This window comes from Lissotriton vulgaris, unplaced genomic scaffold (genome assembly GCF_964263255.1).
Source record: "Lissotriton vulgaris unplaced genomic scaffold, aLisVul1.2 SCAFFOLD_817, whole genome shotgun sequence".
In the NCBI taxonomy this organism is placed as follows: Eukaryota; Metazoa; Chordata; class Amphibia; order Caudata; family Salamandridae; genus Lissotriton; species Lissotriton vulgaris.
Genome location: NW_028255577.1, coordinates 615,417 through 635,430, shown reverse-complemented (window position 1 = coordinate 635,430; position 20,014 = coordinate 615,417). Strand labels below are relative to the sequence as shown.

Genomic DNA, 20,014 nt, shown 5'->3' with positions numbered 1-20,014 from the left:
AACTCTTCTGCTAACTCTTTAGCTGTGGGTATTTTCTTAAGGGGCAGAAAATGGGCCATCTTGGTAAGGAGATCCAATACTACAAGCATAGCTTGTATCTCTGAACTAGAGGTAAATCGGTAATGAAATCCATAGTTATGAAATGCCAGGGAGAAGGGGCATAGACTGCAACAAACCAGCACTGGCACATTGTGAAGAGTTTTGTCATGCACACATGGGACAAGCCCAAACATAGGCTTGCACATCTGTTGTAATTCCCTCCACTGACGCAATAGTTTTGTATTTTTCTTCCCCGGTATGACCCGCTGAGCGAGTGGGATGACACCTGTGAATCACCCGCTGTCGTAACCCAAGTGTGGGAACAGGGCAGTTTTGAACGTGTAAAGACATGTTGTATACCTGTTTTGCCAAAAATGGGAGACTGCATGCTGTGATATCCCCACCATGAGTGTAATGTCATAAGGCGGCCCGCCTGAAGCTCAGCAGTGATATTACCCAGTGCTCCGACAGTTTCATTTATTGTTGCTTCAACAACACGAATGCGATGCCTGATATTTCTACTATTGGCCATAGGGCCCCAAAATGGGAAGAATCCTTTAAGGAAGTTGCCTCCTTCTTGTCCTACTGTGTCTTCCAAAGCAATAACCCCTCTACCGTACCTTGTCTTGTGATGTCCCGAAGGAGCTGTATATGTTGGAGGGAGGAGAAAAGCCATATAACAAGTTCCTGAGAAATCGGCTGGTAGCCATGTATAGGCTGTCATGACAAACGAAATATGTCCCTTGAGACGCTACCAGTGGTGGAGACGTTCGGATGTATAGATATATGTAATGTTACAAGTGCTCTTTCCCAATTGAGCCTTAGGACTTTGACCATTTGCTTGGAGACATAGGTGACCTTGGTGGGGTACAGTATATATAGGTGGGGATCTTTTCCTTTTGGCTCTGTCTGTAAGACTAGTGACGTAATGTGTCACATTCCAGTCAATGTATGCTTGTCGTTCGTCAGTGGGGAATTCATTAAATTTCTTATAATGTTTTGACAAAGCCACTATTCCTTTTATTAGTGCGTGACTCACGTCAATTCCATCCCTATATGGACCAACAGGATGTCAATGTTGGTTCTCATAGGCATTGGCAAACATAGAGGTTTAAGCCCAAGCAGATTTTTTTAGGGAGAAGGGTAGAACTAAATATGGCATTCCTTTATCTGTATTATGGGGTAAAAGTCCACATACCCAGCAATCGGTGGTATTGATCACCAATTGATGCTGGTGTAACAGTTGAATGAAGGAATTGTTGAAATACTCCATTCTCCTAATTTGCTCATGCTCTGGTAGCGTATGGAATTGGTGTGGGGAAGCAGTAGTCCGGAAAAGTATGGGCTGGGAGGTAGATATAGGTACAGATGTTGGATGCAAAGTGTGAGTAACCCAACCCATGCAAGCTAATAAAACACATAGCAAATTAAAAACACATAATACTACGCCACATCCACTAAATAATGATTTACAATATTTCTTCCTCATTTTCATTCTTTTATCATTCTCTAATTCACCGGAATTCATCTTCTAAAGTGTTGCTCGTGGCAATCTTCCTATCTCACTTAGCTGTGGTTATTTGCCGTCCTATGACACTGCAAGTCCTGCAGACCTATTGCCACTACTCAGGTCACAAACCAAGTCTCCTACCACGACCCTGCAACTTAAAATGAGATGAATCCAGTATCACATAGGGAAGAAAATATATACAATTCAAAATTCAAAAATGCAATTTAAAAATAAAAAATGTAATTTAGGAACGAAAGAAAAAGTTTCAAATGTCTTTGGCCACTCTAGGCCTCAAACTGTATCTGTCCTTGTTCGGGACAGTCTGGTTTTGGAAAAGTGTCTCTGGATCAGTTGTATCTATTCTAAGATGCGATGGTACAGCTTCTTGCAAAACATCATCGTCTTCTTTCTCAGTCCGAGTCCATTCTAGGTGTGCATCGCTAAAAGGTACAAACCGGGGGACTCTCTCTCCTTCACAATCACCTATACCTTCGCGAACCCACTGAGCATAAGGCAAAGGCAAGGGTACCTTTTTGCAATGCACACCATGGATCCAATTCTTTTTCCCAACAACTTCCACGGCTGTGCGTGTCGTCAGCAGGACCTGTCTCGGCTCTCGCCAGCGAGGCTCCAAATTCCTCTTCCTTTAAAAAATGTTAAGGCACACCCAGTCGCCAGGTTTGAGGGTGTGCCCAGGATCCGAGGAAGCCTGTGGCAAAGTGTTTTGTACCTGCTGATGGAGAACACGCAATTTAGTGGTGAGATCATGCAAATAATCAATCAACATTGGATATTTTATGTCAGAGTACTTCTTGGGTCTAGGGACACCCCAGACATTAGCTGGGCGTCCAAACACAATCTCATATGGGCTAAGTCACACACGAGAATGAACAGCTGTTTGAGTTGACATGAGGGCTAAAGGTAAAGCATCGGGCCAGGCAAGACCTGTGCTGGCTTGTATCTTCGCAAGTTTAAGCTTGAGAGTGCCCTTATAGCATTCTACCAAACCCGCTGACTAAGGGTGGTTTGACGCATGGAATTTCTGCTTAATACCAAGACCTGCACATACTTTCTGCATGATTTGACCCACGATTCACTTCCGTTGTCACTCCAGACAATTTGAGGTAAACCAAACCTCGGGAAGTATTCTTTCAGAAGGACCTTGGCTGTAGACAAGGCAGTATTATCCTTTAGGGGGTAGGCCTCTATCCATCTGGAAAAGGCGCACACCACCACAAGGACATACTTTAAGTTGTTGCATCTCTCCATGTGAATGTAATCTATTTGCAACACCTCAAAAGGATACGTTGGGGGAGCAAAATGGCCTGCTGGGGTTGGTGTCCCCCTTCCTGGATTATGCATTAAACAAACAATGCAATGCTTAACAAGATTATCTGCGCATTTAGGGATCCCAGAATTCTGCCATACAGGAGTCAAAAGCTTGCATATTCCTTTCGCACTGATGTGGGCTGGACCATGCGCCATAGTTACTACTGGAAGTACATAGGCGTCTGGTAACAGCCAACGTTGGTGTTCCGACAATTCTATCCAACACCCAGTCGCATCCAACATTCCCGTACCATCTCTCCACTTACTCAATTCTTTCTCTGTAGCCTCTTCCTGAACCATTTTCACACTTTCTATTGTGTCCTCACACATTCCTCCTTGACTGACCCATCTAGCAGGTCCAGCAACATACATATGACTCGTCACATCTCTCGCTGTCTCTTTCGCTATCTGATCCGCAAAAGCGTTTCCTTCACCCACATCATCAGTGATCCTCTTATGCGCACTACACTTCACAATTGCTATCTGAGTGGGTAAAGCAAGTGATTCCAAAAGGTCATTCTCTAACTGACCATGCTGTATTTTAGTACCATGTGAGGTAAAGAATCCTCTTTTTCTCCAAAGGCGGCCAACACTGTGGGCCACCCCAAATGCATATTGGCTGTCGGTGAACACATTCACTCTCTTCCCTTTAGCCAATACACAAGCTCTAGTCAGAGCTATCAATTGAGCTGCTTGGGCTGAATTCAGCCTAATGCGTGCTATCTCTACAACTGTATGCAAAGTGGTAACAGCATAGGCTGCAGTCGTTTCACCATTAAAACAAGCTTAAATTAAGCTTAAAACAAGAACCATCCACCCATAGGATCCCATCCAGGTCCAGGAGCGGCATGTCTTTTAAATCAATCTTACCTTTTGTCTCCTCCTCTGTACGGAGAAAACAATCATGTTGCTCTTGAATGTCTTTCTCTACTGGGATCAGTAACAATGTAGCTGGATTTATGGTATTACATTGCTTGATGTGTACGTGACTAGCCAAGAGCGTCAGCTCATACCCCGATAAACGGGCACTCGTAAGATGCTGAGTTTTTGTCCTGTTTGGAAGTGTATCCACTGCATGTGGCACCATGACAATAAGTGTATTGTCTAGCACCAATCCAGCAGATTGGCGAATAGAAACTGCTGCTGCTGCTGTAGCTTTCAGACAACTAGGTAATGCTTTAGCTACAGGGTCTAACGTAGCCGAAAAATAAGCACACAGGCGTTGCTTGTCACCAAATTGTTGTGTCAAAACTGACAACGCGCAACCTTCTCTCTCGTGCACATAAAGTGTGAAAGGTTTGCTGTAATCCGGAGTATCCAACACAGGAGCAGAACACAAGGAAGTACGCAAACCAGTAAAACTTTTCTGGCATTCCTCTGTCCAAGGGAGGGGTTGGGGTGTATCTTTAAGGGTAAGTGCTAACAAAGGCTTCGCTAACAAAGAAAAATTCGGAATCCATTGTCTACAGTAAGAGGTAATACCCAAAAAGGCACGCACCTCTCTCTGTGTGCATGGTACAGACATTTGTGCAATTGCTTGGATTCTTTCTGGGGTCAATCGCCGTCCCTCCTTCGACAAGAGATGACCTAAGTAGGAAACCTCTTGGCGACAATATTGTAATTTAGAGGGCGAAACCTTATGCTGAAGGTCAGACAAGTGATGCAACAGTGAAACAATAACTTGTTTACAAACATCCTCAGAATCAGCAGCAACCAACAGATCATCTACGTACTGAATAAGGGTGGCACCTGGAGGCAAAGTGAAAGCATCGAGCTGAGTTTTCAAAGCCTGACTATAAATGGAGGGACTTTCATAATAGCCTTGAGGTGCAGGCTTGAACCGAAAACTTTGGCCTCCTAAAGAGAAGCTAAAAATATCCCTACTTTCCTCAGCGATGGGAATGCTAAAGAAAGCATTCTTAAGGTCAATGACCGAAAACTAGGCAGCCGACGCAGGTATCATTGTCAATAAAGCAGTGATTTCTGGGACGACAGGAAACTGGGGTACAACAATCTTGTTGACCTCCCGGAGATGGATCACAAAACGATAAACAGGTGGCTGGGAAGAGTCAGTAGGTTTAAGGACAGGCAGAACAGGACTATTGCAAACATTTCCTCTAGTCTCTTCAACCACACCTTTCTCAACCAATGCACAAAGTTTTAGCCAATCAGAAGAGTTCAAAAACAAGGTGTTGTGCAACCAGAATGCTCTCTGCTTACATGTTGTGTGCTATCCAGCCCCCAGAGTTAATCAATACTGGTACCCATAGTTCAGTGTTGCAATGGCAGGACATGTCTGTAGGCTTCAAAAGAAAGGTTGTGAAATGGGAAAACACAGGGAGAGAATAGCGAAGGCCAAAAGATAAGATACGGCAAGAGAAGAATACTAAAGGCTAACAGATAGTTGATACGGGGATTAGGTAGTCCAGACAAGGATTAGTTAGGCCCGCTGGTGTCTGAGATTGGTTTCAAAACAAGGACGGAGGGGGTTTTCGCAGTCCAAAGGGCAGAGACACTTTGTTCATCGAGCAGCCTGTGTAAAGGCAACACAAAATGGCGGAGAATGTAAGATGGAGTCGAAATTAAAGAACCTCAGCTCCTGTCCGTAATATGGTGAGGACGCAGAGTCAAAGGAATTCCCTCATTTGCATAGGGCACGCCCCTATGCAAATGAGGGAACGCCCTCTGAAGGTAGCATTGGTGCATTAAGCGCGCCAACGCTAATGATATTACAGAGGGGGACACACAAGCGTCTGCGCTCCCATCTCTAATACCAAAGTGCCCCGTGGGTGTACAATGTGGGTGCACATGTCTGTTTTGCCCCAGGGCACATTCTGTAATACGGCCCCTGGTGTGTTTGTTTGGCCCATCACACTTCAACATTTTGGCAACAACAACAACAACAGCGAGAATAAATTGCAGAGCCCCTCTGCAATTTATTCTCGCAACGAATTTGTTCTGGGATAGTAATTCCTTGCTGCAGTGACTTTCTTTTACTTCGGCACCTACCAGGATTGTTTTAGAATCCTGATTGGTTACTGCACTTCTTGGGAGCTTGATTGGGGGTCTGATTTTATGTTACCCCAGAGACACCTCATTATGTACACGAGGCGGCACTATAGTCAGGCTTGCACACTGTTCGTAAGATGCGCCATGTATGCAGAGGCAACGCTCTATTGAGGCAATGCGTCGTGCAACCGAGCTTAGTCTGTCTCTAGGCAATGCTGAAGCTTGGAAGTTGCTGCATGCACTCTGCTTCACGCACCTTAGCTTTTCTGTTTCAAGGCAACCAAGACGCCATGATTGAGCCAGCACGCACGTCTGTTTGCAATTCACTGGCTGAGGTGGGGTTTTTTTCAATCTTTTTCTTCAATAATCCTGTGTGCCTCACTTTAAGGAGCTGCATTTTGTTTCAACCCATCTGGCATTACTCAGTGATTTAAAAAAAATGTCTTCTTTTCCGGTTTTTTTCTTCTTTTCCTGGCTGTTTTTTTTTTGTTGTTAGTAGCACTATGTCTGGTAGTGGAAATATGCAACAACCTCCTAATTTTTTGGCTGAGCCAGGGAAGCCTAAAATGGAGTGGAAACATTGGGTGCATGTTTTCAGAAACTATTTGTTTGCTATTGATGGAAATAATTACAGCGCTGCCATGATGCTATCTTGTACAACTGTCTTGGAACTGAGGGGCAGCAAATATTTGATAATTTACCTGAAATTCAAACCCCAGAAGATTCAAGAGATGCTGCGGATTGTATGCGTTTGTGGAAGCAAAAAACAGATTTGCCTTAAATTTCTCAAAAGAACTTAGCATTGTATTAGAGAGATTTAATTTTTACTTAGGGAAGCAAACGACTAGTGAAAGTGTTGATCAGTATGTGACTTGCAGTTGCAAATTAGAGTATGCCAAAGATCAATATCTTTGTGCTTCCTATAGGCAATGTTGTGGTAATATCAGGAAAAGCAACGGTAAAAATCGGCCCACCAGATCACTAAAAAAGAGGCTCACGGATATCCTAACACCCAGCCCACATATTGACATTTCAGACCAGCCACTCAGGCATTGCCTGACTGCCACATAGCCAGGCCGACCCGGATAAAAATGCATCGGATTTACAATTATTCAACGGACAATAAACATGGAATCGTCCACATTCAGCCTAGTTCAATCGACTGTCCATGTTTACTTGATATTGAAACCTAGGATGCCGTTGTCAATCAGTCGCTGTTAACAGAAGTATGTAGTAAAATTCTCGAATAACGCCAGGAATTCTTCTCAATTAAATAAGTAATTTTAGGTAAATAGAAGAAGTCCAGCAGTAAGAACGGTCGGCACAACCTCCACCGCCGGCTTCTTTAACCCTGTCCAAAGCCATATTCCATTCCTTGGTCATCGCATTCTGGGATCTCAGATTGCGACGGTCTAGACTCTAGATCACAACGTACTTCGTCCCTTAGTTACCAAAATTACAACACGTTATGTCTAAGTTACCGGTTCTTACAGCCAATCAGGTGAACGAACATATGATCTATTTATGGTGAGTAAAAGCGTAGTGATTGGGCCAGGCTTGTACGATTATACACGATTGGTTAATTAACTGGAGGTCGACGGGATCTGTATCGCGACCAGTGATTGGCTATAATGTCCCTTACCAGTTTACTATTGGTCGTGGAAGTTCCCCGAGAGTGCGCTGTGGACTCGGATTGGCTAGGTATCAGATTTTCCTTTGTTTACAGGTTGTGGGCCGCTGGAAACTGCGTCGTGGTTTGGGGGTGGATAAGACTCTTCTCCTCAGTTTTCATTGGCTGTGGCGTTATGTGGCTAGACAGGCTTTATGCCTAGCGTTTAGCTGCTGCACGCCCCGCCTCCCCAGGGTGGGCGGCCTCCTGCTCCGGAGTGCAGAGATACCGACTCTGAACTGAGTGACGGGTTGTCTGGGAGGAACCAGCGGCCCGTGGCCCAGCGAGTCTGTCCGCCCGAACGAGTGAGCGCCCAGGCCAGAGGCCTGCCCCACGACACACCGGTGAGTAGACTCTCTCAGCTGCTTTTGTGGCGCGATCGTCCTGTTTTGGATAACGAGTCCTTAAATACCTGGTGTCTCTAGGCGCTATGTAACTAGAGGCAGGGAGCAGGTCAAAAGTAAAGGACCCCTCCCCCCCCCCCCTCCCTCCACTCCACTCCCCCTCCGAGGCAAGGTTGGAGCAGTGCAGCGCATAGACATGCTCTGCAGACTTCACAAGTGCATTATTGATGCAGGGGCGACCTCCACACCTTGCAGACGTTATGATCCATCTCTCAAAAAGTACATAAAACTCTAATAAACTCACATTAATACTGGCCTTCTCACGCAACCCATTAGTGTTCTAATTCTGGAAAAGAAAAATATTAATAAGATGTTCCCTTGGTTTCTTGTCTACATTGGCACAGACGAGTTGAAAAACGACGTACTGGAATGCGGCCCAGAGTAACCAGCAGCTGAGAGTCGTTCGGGCATTCTTCCATAGCTTTCTTGTACTTTTCCTGGTGGCGTTTTAGACCTTTCTTATAATAAACGTATACTGTTAGTTACATAAACATTCAATGGTTTAGAGCCACCTAACCCGCTTTACTAAACAAATGTCTGTAATCCTGAACGAATCGTGCTAGTCAACGAGAAGTCTTATCATCCTGCCATACCTTTAAATCCTCTTGATTGCATAAACAGTGCAGGTCTTTCCAGTTCCGTGTCCTGATGATGGGTTGCTCATGCACAATAGCTCCATCTATTTAGCTCACTTGGTACAGTTTATACTTCTCATTACTACATCTGTTTGTTTGCCTACGCGCAGAACCGCTTGTGTGTGTGTGTGCGCGCATTGCTATGTTGACCATTCTTCAACGTGTTGTAGTAAATAAACATACCACGGAGCCCTGTTTTCTGTCAAGGGAGTCCCACTGAACTGTAAAACCCCAGAGTGCGCTTTTCTGAAGCACGCCTGCTATGTTTCCAGGGAAAGGCAGGCTTTTATCATCTCTGACTGGCTCTCGCTGACATTCTGGTACCTGGAAGTGATGTCTCTAGTCTAAAGCAACGTTTCTTTCACGTGGAATGCAGCGGTGTTGATGGACAGCATTTAAGAACCCAGTATTGCTCCGACTGACGGTATTATGTAATGGTTTTGTTGTTTGAATCAGGTGGTACTTTGTGTAAATCGGACGCTTACAGTAGGATTGCATCTCTTATCGCACAGAATTGTTTACCATGCTGTTGCATGCGCACTCAACCATGAGGTTATTTTAAAGATAATAATACCAAGAACTCATTGCAGGGAACCCCGTGATGCCTTAAATAATAATTTTAAAGGTGGCCCGATTTCACAATGGTTTGTCGAGATACAACTTTTTTATGTTTTGTAATCTTGACTCCTGGGCGTTTTACATGATGGTGTTTGACAAAGTAAAGTATACATACACCTACAGTTTTAAATATGTACACAGTTTCTTCTCACTAGTCTTGTACTATGAGTTGGCATGGAACAGTCGGAGACATAGTTTTAAAAATAAGTATAGATAGAAGGCACTTTGAAAGAGGGCTCCGGATAAGACAGTAGATAAATCTAATGCAATGAAATATTGCTGAGAGATGAAAAATACATGTTTGCAAACATAGGTAGGACATGTTGGCGTACAGCTGTGGGAAAGGGCGTCGTGTAAACCTTATCACGGTGGTAGGACATCATGGCATATGGTAGTTGTGGGAATGATGCAACACAAGCATAGGTATGTGGAGGAGGTTAATGCCTATGCATAGATATATGCTCTGAGAGTTTGATAAGCATTAACAAATGAGTCAAAGCCACGGAATGTAGACAGTGTGGGATTTATGAAGGTGTTCAAGTAGGTACCGCACGATTTTTCATATTTCTGTTGAGAAAGTCATGATTCACAAAAGCCTAAGCCTGTGCACCAGTGTTGGGCATACATGTGCGTAATTTAAGTTCATGTGTAAAATATGTATACTGAGCATAACTTTTCATATGTATTGAATAAAACTGCAATTCTCTCATTCCTTCCTGCTGTAAGTAACATGTTGCTATTACCAAAATCGATGGTAGATTACAAAACTTGGTAGTATGGAAGGTTGCAACTTGCTGGGATTCAAACTTGTGACTTGTAGTTGTCAGTAGTGAGCGTTTGACTCACTGAACCACGTTGCCAGCTAAGTGGGGCCTTTTAGGAAAATATGTATGGGTAAGAAAGCAATAGTGCCTACATGTTTTTCTTAATGTACTTAAAGTACCTTGTTTTGATATTGACAAGGGTTCTGCCATGAAATGTACGATTGTTTTGAAACTTTTCTTGGTAAGTCCACCGTTACTTAGGACTAGCAGGAAATGTTACATCGAAATACATTGAAACAAAATGTTATGTTATGCAATTTGCTACTCTAATTCAGACAGAGAGAACTACCTATCACAGGTTGTTTATTATCGAGTACATAGTCCTAAAGAAGACCATGTGGTGATGTTACTCAACCACACAAATTTTTTTGGGGGGTCGAAACGTCGACGTAATCTAAACAAGTGTTCCATGCCCAAGTAAACCTATCTGTGTAAGAATGCAAAACATAGGTCTGTCTAGGGAGCAACATTGATTTTTTTGCATGTTTATACTACTCGTGTTTTTATTTTGTTATTGTTAAATGTCTACATGTTTCATGGTGTTTATATTTGTGTTATTTATCAGGCACATTTGTTTGTAACTTTTATTATTCATGCATCAGTCCTGTCTTAAGAATTTTGATGTGTATGTTATCATATACGATTTTCTAATATATCGCACGCACTTTTACAGTCCTTAGTGTCGTCATTTTGTTTCAATGTATTTCGATGCAACATTGACTGCTAGTCCCTACGTAACGGTGCACTTACGAAGAAAAGTATGAAAACAATAGCACACTTCATGGCAAAACCCCTGTCTATATACTGTTGGAATTCCCCAGGTTCTACATGTTACCGGGATACCGCATTGATATTAGTGGTTTTGATACTGACACGCTGTAGCAAGAATACATCAATCGGAACGAGTTAGGAAGTGGTCAAACAGGTGTAGACGTTGTAATTTATAGTGTATATAAATGCACACTGAATTCACAGTTAAAACACCAGGGAGTGAAGGGCAACTTAAAAATATAGACCGCGCTGGGCAGATGAAAGAAAGCGAAGTCTGCTTGTGGAGGGTGTGAGTTCCAAACATAGACCTTTGAGACACATTGTATTTACATGCATTTAGTATTTCTAGTCAGATAGGTCTTCTTTTGATTTTACTTTCTCCACCCTTACTTGCACTGCTATCTTACCAGGGCTTACAAACTTTGTGAACGTATGGTAACAAGAATTATTGTTTTGTGGCCATTGCTGCATGCTGGTATTACATTATTTAGTAAAGTCCATATGGAATGCACTGGTGGTGTTTCACCAATTTAGTTTTGGCTTTAGTGTCACGAAAATCGGCCGTTCTTTTGTGTACGTTGTTGGGCTGATAGATGTCTTTGCGATGGGTGGCTAGGGGGAGAGTATTCCCAATAAAGAAGCTTGTAATTGCTTGAGACAAACGAGGAGGCTTGCTGTACTAAACCCTGCCAGCCCCAAGTGACCTTCTGACCAGCTCTCACCCTGTTGATTCCCGTCCTCTTGGAATGCTAAATGTTTTTATTTTTGCTTTTCTGATTAACTAGGCAAATGCTTTAAGACCTTGTATGGACATCCTCATAATGGCCTCTGATGAATGATCCAATGCTTATAAAATAATAACCGTCTACCCCATAACACACATCCTTCTAATGGAGAGGAGAGAGTACCACACGCGTGCAGTGGAGATTATACTTTTTTTTAAAAATAAGAAATGTACTCCTGTTTTATACATTTTGTTAATTTAGAGCTATTTGTTGAAAGCACAAGGGACATCTCTTTTTTTTTTTGTAGCATGCGTCACAGCATTCTAGTTTAGAATATGTATATTAAATGAATAAAAGTATGTCACCCATATTCAAATACACCCCTATATGGCAGCAGACAGACTAACTACCTAAATGTGAAAGTTTACTAGGTGACGCATAACTTTAGGACTCAAAGACAGAGTTCCTACTAATAGGCTCTAAATCAGTGTTTCTCAAGGTGAGGTCCCCTTACCGAGATGCTCACAAGCAAAGGGAGGTGGTGAGCGGCCCTGTTTAGTGTGAGTGTTCAGTTAAACTACCAGACAACAGCAGGTTTTGGGGATATGTAGTATGCAAGGAATCATTTACATATTTTATCTCCTAACTCCACTTTAACCAAGATATTGATTAGAAAAGGCCATTCTGTCTGATATAGATCTTTTTTTTCAACATACCAATAGACTGATACTGCATGCCTTCCCTGACCGGCCCTTATAATCAAAGTGGGATAGTTGTCTTGTGTGGCTGTCAAATCAAGCCCCCCCACCCCGATAGTAGAGGGAAGATTTTGCATTAATACCGGATGACGCATCAAAGTACTTTTTGTCGAGTAGTATGCTACTCCTTAACCCAAACAGGATTAGTGGTGAATTATTATTATTAGGGAAATATGAAAATAATTTGAGCGGTGGAAAGGTGAGTCTGTTACTTGTATTGAAGAGGATAGTGGAGGGATAGAGGAAAGATTCTAGAATGTTTTTTATTTGGCGAGCATAGCAGCCGTAGTAGGTTTAGGATGAGTAGAGGGGAGAAGTCAGAGGGAGGGTATAGAAAGACTTGTTTGGGAGATCTCAATAGTAAAAGAGGTTTGAGATGATGCAAGCTGGGTAGAGCCTAGAAACGGCTATTCTGGGGTTCACAGTAGTAGAATGGGGTATATTGCGAGAGGTATAGGGTAAGAAATAGGGTAGTGCATTGGAGAGAATAGTAGAATGATGTTTGGGATGAATAAGATTTTGGAACTAGAGGATATATTGAGAGGTGTAAGGTGAGAGATAGTGTGATGCATTGGAGATGCTGAATTAGGAGTTAAGTAATAAATATAAAAATACATAAGTACATGGAAGGTATATGTATAACGAAGGTAACGTATCTAGATTTAAGTTTTATTTAATGAACTCTCTTTCAAGTCTTACTGTACTTTAGGCTAATGTATGTTTTTATAACATATTTTATCATTCAATAGTGAAGCAATTGTAGAGGAATAGTTATGATAAAAATGTACTTATTTAGAGTATGCAGTGACCCTTATACATGTTAACCCCTCCCAGCCGTCACTCCCCGCGGTGGGCGTGTGCTGATGACGGCTGGGGTTCGTCACGGCCCGCCCTGTTCTTTTGTTTACCGCACAGCGGTAAAATCGCTTCCGCAGCGAAGGGGTTAAACACAGAATAACATAACCATAAGTCGTATGTACATTTGTTAAGCAGTACTAACAAATATCTACATGTTTATAAACATGATTAGTAGACACATTTATACAAAGGAATACACATATCTGTATATGTATGTGTATATATATATATATATATATATATATATATATATATATATTCCAAATACATGCTATATACTAAGGCATATGCTGTTTATTTATGTTTGAGTATGTTGGTTATGTGGGGGAAGAGCCAACTCTTGAGTAGTCCTCAGAAGAAAAGGTATTTATCTGTGGATCTTATGTTTGGTGGTAAATGGTCCATAGTTTGGCTGCTTGAACAGAAAAGGATATTCCCCCTATGTTTTTCTTTCTTGTGTGTGGGATTTTGAGGCGAGGTGCCAATCTAGAGCGGAGGTTCCTCTGTTGTATGTATGTGGTGATTTTATTCCTAACGAAGAGCGGCCCTGTTCCATGTATCACTTTGTGGGTGATACAAAGCAACTTGTATGTGGATCTTCTGGTAACCGGTTACCAATGTTGGGCCTTCAAGGCAGGGACAATGTGGGCTTGTGGCTTTATATGTAAGAGTAGTCTGACAGCAGAGTTCTGAATCCATTGTAGTCTTTTCATAGTTGTTGCAGATGATCCGTGGTAGAGGCTTTTAGCGTAATCGAGTTTAGACAGAACAAGAGAGATAGCAATCTGGACCTTGTGGGGAAAGATGCGTTGCAGAGTGTTGGAACCTAATGATGTCAGGTCACCTAGGGTAGCCTGGCCTAGGGCAAGACAATCTCTAACTAAGGCACATGTGTAAAGGTTGCAAACCACCCAGCAGTAATTCAATGCAATATCACTCAAAAATGACGCTACACCAATCTTTGTGTAAAAATACGAGCTGCTTTATAAAAATATTCTTTGTTCTCTTAACTATGGTTCATCTCCAGATAGCACAGTTCAGTACATTACATTCAACCATGAAATTAATAAGATCCTCAAAGTTGCCAAAATTTCTCACTATTTAGCTTTCTTACTTTACATCACATTACACCAGTATTTCTCCTTATTTAGTAGTTTACAAATAGATACACTACGCACTTCTTCTCATTTCCTCCCACCAATCTGATAACATCAGGAGAACCCACTTCAGCAGTGTCTAAGTCTTCAACATTGAAACATTCATAGGAATTACTTTCTTATCAGTCACCAGGTACCTTATTTATGGGGTCACAAGGTTAACATAGCCCAGTCTTACAGCATCACTGCAATTCCCTCCTTCCCCCCCCAATGGATTCTCTGTCAGACTGTTTCCTGTGGTCGAACTCTCTCTAGATAGAAGTAAACAGATGTGTTAGGGCCACTTTCCCAATTAGTACAATCGTATAAAGTAAGGCTCTTTCTTCCAGGTTTTATCTGCAAAGGGTCCCGCAGTAAACAATCCAGGGATACTTGAGCTCTAAATCTTCACTCAACCCCCTTTTCCTTCACCTATGCGGCCCTGCTCTCTTCGTGGCCTTCAACAGCTGTAGATAGAGGTTCTTTCCCCACCTCCCCCGAGGGCCGGTCTGCTCAAGTAAGTGATAGTAATGCGTTAGTCAGGGTTGATTTGTACTCTGTTCCTTGGGCTGTTCGGCAGCGGCGGTGTGTACAAGGAGATTACTCGACACACCTCCCGCCCAACGAGCTTCCCGCTTACTTGTTCTCTGTGTCGGATGGCCTCACGGACTTCGTTCCGTCACCAGACCTGATACCGTCCGACCCGCTGGTGCTCGCAGACTATCTTCAGCCTCACTCGACTCGCTGCTTGTCAACCGCCACAGCCTCCTTTGGACGACGAGCCGTCAGCCGGATCTTCCGGAGTATTTACCTCACGGCAGATGGACTCCGCCCCCAGCCGGCCTCCGTCTGCTTCTCCCCGCCTCCGCCGTCCGATATCCTGCCGAAGATGCACTTCCCCTGCCGCCCCGCCTTCTTTCAGCTCCGCCAGGAACCTCGCCACAGGCAGCTCTGGCACCTCGCAGGCACGTCAGGTTTCAGGGGACGCTCTTCGCTCAGATGCTTCACAACAACCTGACGGTAAGGCCGGAACCCCGATTGGGTCCGCTACTCCGTTACTTCCCCAGAACCACAGAACTAGTTTAAAACGCTGCAGGTCGTCTGTGGGACTTTCCTCACGGCGAGTCTCCCTCGTCAGTGCCTCAGCGCTCAGGAATCACTTGGGGGTAATTTTCTCAGGAGTTCTCGATCATTTACTCTTCATGAGCCCAAGTGTGTGGTTCATGAGCCCAAGTGTGTGGTTCAAGTTGGGATGCAGCTCACAGGTAGGGCTTGGTCAGAAGATGGAGGGTCACATCAGACAAGGAACGCTGCTGGCCCGCAGGTCAATCAGGTTCCCTACAGTGTCTACCTCCCCACGCTAGCGCCTCACTCCTCCTGTCCTCTGGTCATTCAATTACAAAATGGCTCCCAGGCCCCTGTCCTATTTATAGGCTGGCCACACAGGGTCCAGCAGGATCCAGAAGATTCTAGAAGGCCTCAATGCTATCCTATGGGAGTTCCCTCAGGGGTTGGCAGTTGTGGCAGTTAGTAGCCACCATTTTGTAGAGCTCTGGGAATTCCTGTCAGGAAAGGCCCCTAGGACTGAGGTGAAGGATTATGAAGGTAAAAGAGCACCTAACCCCCAGACCAACAGCATAAAAAACAAGCATTGGAAATGCAATAGGTCTCGCACCATTAGTTTTTTTGTAAATGTTTAGCATTTTTGTTTCCTGTAGCCAATGCTAAAGTATTACAAATAAAAAAAGCCATAAACATTTCTAAAAGCTCTAACTGAAATGGTCTGAGAACTATTGCACTGGGTGAGGGTGAGTGAGGGTGAGGGTGAGTGAGGGTGAGGGTGAGTGAGGGTGAGGGGTTGAGGGTGAGTGAGGGTGAGTGAGGGTGAGTGAGGGTGAGTGAGGGTGGGTGAGGGGTTGAGGGTGAGTGAGGGTGAGTGAGGGTGAGTGAGGGTGAGTGAGGGTGAGTGAGGGTGAGTGAGGGTGAGTGAGGATGAGGGGTTGAGGGTGAGGGTGAGTGAGGGTGAGGGGTTGAGGGTGAGGGTGAGTGAGGGTGAGTGAGGGTGAGTGAGGGTGAGGGTGAGTGAGGGTGAGTGAGGGTGAGTGAGGGTGAGTGAGGGTGAGGGGTTGAGGGTGAGTGAGAGTGAGGGTGAGTGAGGGTGAGTAAGGGTGAGTGAGGGTGAGTGAGGGTGAGTGAGGGTGAGGGTGAGTGAGGTGTTGAGGGTGAGTGAGGGTGAGTGAGGGTGAGGGTGAGTGAGGTGTTGAGGGTGAGTGAGGGTGAGTGAGGGTGAGGGTGAGTGAGGTGTTGAGGGTGAGTGAGGGTGAGGGGTTGAGGGTGAGTGAGAGTGAGGGTGAGTGAGGGTGAGTAAGGGTGAGTGAGGGTGAGTGAGGGTGAGTGAGGGTGAGTGAGGGTGAGGGGTTGAGGGTGAGTGAGAGTGAGGGTGAGTGAGGGTGAGTAAGGGTGAGTGAGGGTGAGTGAGGGTGAGGGTGAGTGAGGTGTTGAGGGTGAGTGAGGGTGAGTGAGGGTGAGGGTGAGTGAGGTGTTGAGGGTGAGTGAGGGTGAGAGTGAGTGAGGGTGAGGGGTTGAGGGTGAGTGAGAGTGAGGGTGAGTGAGGGTGAGGGGTTGAGGGTGAGTGAGGGTGAGGGGTTGAGGGTGAGTGAGGGTGAGGGGTTGAGGGTGAGGGGTTGAGGGTGAGTGAGGGTGAGGGTGAGGGTGAGTGAGGGTGAGGGGTTGAGGGTGAGGGGTTGAGGGTGAGTGAGGGTGAGGGTGAGTGAGGGTGAGGGGTTGAGGGTGAGGGGTTGAGGGTGAGTGAGGGTGAGGGTGAGGGTGAGTGAGGGTGAGGGGTTGAGGGTGAGGGGGTGAGTGAGGTTGAGGGTGAGGGGTTGAGGGTGAGGGGGTGAGTGAGGTTGAGGGGTTGAGGGTGGGTGAGGGTGAGTGAGGGTGAGAGGGTGAGGGTGAGTGAGGATGAGTGAGGGTGAGGATGAGTGAGGGTGAGGATGAGTGAGGGTGAGGGTGAGTGAGGGTGAGGGTGAGGGTGAGTGAGGGTGAGTGAGGGTGAGGGGTTGAGGTTGAGGGTGAGGGGTTGAGGGTGAGGGTGGGTGAGGGGTTGAGGGTGAGGGTGGGTGAGGGGTTGAGGGTGAGTGAGGGTGAGGGGTTGAGGGTGAGTGAGGGTGAGGTTTATAAACATCCATGCGCTCAATAAACACGTCTCAGGGCTGTTGGCCGAACCTGGCGAAATAGAATGACAGGTAAACAAACAGCTTTCCAAACGCACACTCACATTCAATGCCTTGACATCATTTTAAATCCAAAAGTGAAATCAAACTTCACCTCATAAACGAAACCCAAATTCGCTTGATCCAAACTTGAGCTGACAAATATACGATTTTTTTCTCCCTGTCAACGAGCCAACAGCTACTTCCTGATTGAGGGACGAAGCAAAACCGTACTGCTTTTAAGAAAAAAAAGGTTACCTTTTTTAATTTCTGGCTGGATGAAAACAACGAAATCCCAAATTGTTTCACTGTTGTCAAGGCGTTTGAAAATGGAAGTTAGAAGGACCCTGGGTAATTATCCGCAGTATCAAAACTAAAAGTTAAGGCAGCAGAGGCTGTTGCTGGAGACGGGTCTGAATCGAAAGCAAAACAAGACGAAGAGAGCGAGAGTGAGCTGGCCCTGGAAACGCCTCCCCTCCCTGCTGTTTGTTTCATGTTTGCAGAGGGAGCTGTGGGGGAAGGGAGACCTGCTGGAGGGGCATGGATACGAGAAGGACTGGCTCAACCAGTCGAGGAGGGAGCGTGCTCGTTCTGGTACATACAGCGAGGCCATTTTGAAGCGATATGATGAGGGGGCAGTTCCCTGAGACCATGCTGTAAATCATTGTTTTTTTTTCTTATTGTGTCAAATAACAATAAGCATGGCCACTTTGTTGTGAAATATAATTCTTTTAGTACATATAAAGCAAAATGAAATATAATGTATTGCTTCTATGATTACTATTTTATTAAAGTTGCAAAAACGTGTTGCTCAGCCTGCCAGAGCCTGTAGTCTCCTCTCAGTTTCTACACTGCCAGGGGTGAGGAAGGAGAGCGGCAGTTAGCGAGGAAGGAGTGCGGAAGTCAGCACTGAGCTCTCATTGGTGAAGTCAGACCGCCTCATTCTTTTCTCGGAAAAGTCAATTTCATTTTCATTTCCCCCCATCGCCAGCAGCTGCAACAGAAAGAGGAGAGGAAGCAGCGCTGCTTGCCAGCACAGCCGCCCATAGGCAACAAGACGGAGGGAAGAGAGGGGAGGGGGGAGGAGAAATGCGACACAGCGGGAAGGGGAGGGGGCGGAGCGGGTAAAACAAGACGGACGTGCACGCGCTTTTAAGCTCAATGCGCGTGCGCATTGAGCTTAAAAGTCACGGGCACTGCAAGGAATCGCCACGATTCCTTGCAGTGGATAAAGAGTGGATAAGCCCCCATAGTCTCGCTTGCTCGATGCGCATGCGCATCGACAGGCGAGACCTAAAAACTAGTGGACACAAAAATATATAAAGGCATGAGGGGCAAAAAGGGGACAAAATAAATAATAAATTGGAGGGACTACGCAAAAGGCCAGACAGGTCTAACACAGAGGTATTATAGTAATGAAGCTGGATCTTGATAGTTTTTAGGTCTCGCCTAGGCAGCGCGCATGCGCTGGTCCAGGAGGGCCTTTAGCCATCAGTCTTCACTTTTCAAGCACTGCACTCGTGCTTGTGGCAGCATCCACCTTGCAGGAGCGAGCACTGGCGCGCCACAAGCACGAGTGCAGTGCTTGAAAAGCGCGCACGAACCACCTCACGCACACCTTCCTTCAGCCCCTCCGTGTACGCTGCCCCTACTTATTTGTTATGTTACTTATATTTTCTTGGGTTTTTTCATTGTTTTTATTTGTTAGCCCGTCCATAACCTGTTTGTTTACCCCCTCTCTGAGTGGCTGCTTCTGTGCTTCCACCTGTGTCAGCTTTTCGGGAAATATTTGTTTCTTTTTGTGAAGCGCTCTATGAGAGTGCACGTTTCCCCGCAGTCATTCCACCCTTTGCTTTTCTCCGCATCTTGTCACTTTCCTCTCTCACGCTTGCATTCGTTTGTCAACCACCATTCTTAGTGGGCAGAGTGAGGGAGCATTTTAAACAGTTCACAATTCCAAAACCTCTTTTGGTACGCACCCCTTCCTTCTTGTGACTTATACCGAATACCCGTGACTATGTGTGAAAGAAAAGTGAAATCTTTAGAAAATAAATGAACTCAGTGAGGTACACATTATAACTATCAATTTGTTTTACAGTTAATTCACGTCAATCAGTGTAGCTTGTTGTTAACAGCGGTTAGTAGGGCCAAGGTTATTGGTTTGTTTTTGGTTGAGGAAGTGTATATACAGTACAAGGGACAAGGGGTAAGACGTTGGTTTCGGTTTCAGTAAGAGAAACTTAGGTTTTCGTGGTGGAGCACCTGTCTGATTTACTTGCACAGTTTTCTCATGGGAGATAGTCGCATGTTGTGTTTTCTCATGGGATTTCACAGCTTGTTGGGTTTTCTCATGGGTGATAGCAGCTTGTTGTGTTTTCTCATGGGGGTTTCACAGCATATTGGGTTTTTTCATGGGAGATGGCTGCATGTTGAGTGTTCTCATGGAGATAGCTGCATGTTGTCTCACGTGATGAAGCAGATGAGCTCATCTTAGTTTTGTCTATCTCGGAATCC

The 20,014-nt window shown here is 44.9% G+C and overlaps 1 protein-coding gene across 1 annotated transcript in view; it reads left to right on the top strand.

Moving 5' to 3' along the window:
- The first annotated feature begins 7,725 nt into the window (after positions 1 to 7,725).
- PALS1 (protein associated with LIN7 1, MAGUK p55 family member) overlaps positions 7,726 to 20,014 on the top strand; it is a 489,281-nt gene continuing 476,992 nt past the window's right edge. Inside the window, exon 1 of the mRNA XM_086951985.1 lies at positions 7,726 to 7,900. The gene's annotated coding sequence lies outside the window, so the exon portion shown is untranslated. The remainder of the gene's footprint in view (positions 7,901 to 20,014) is intronic.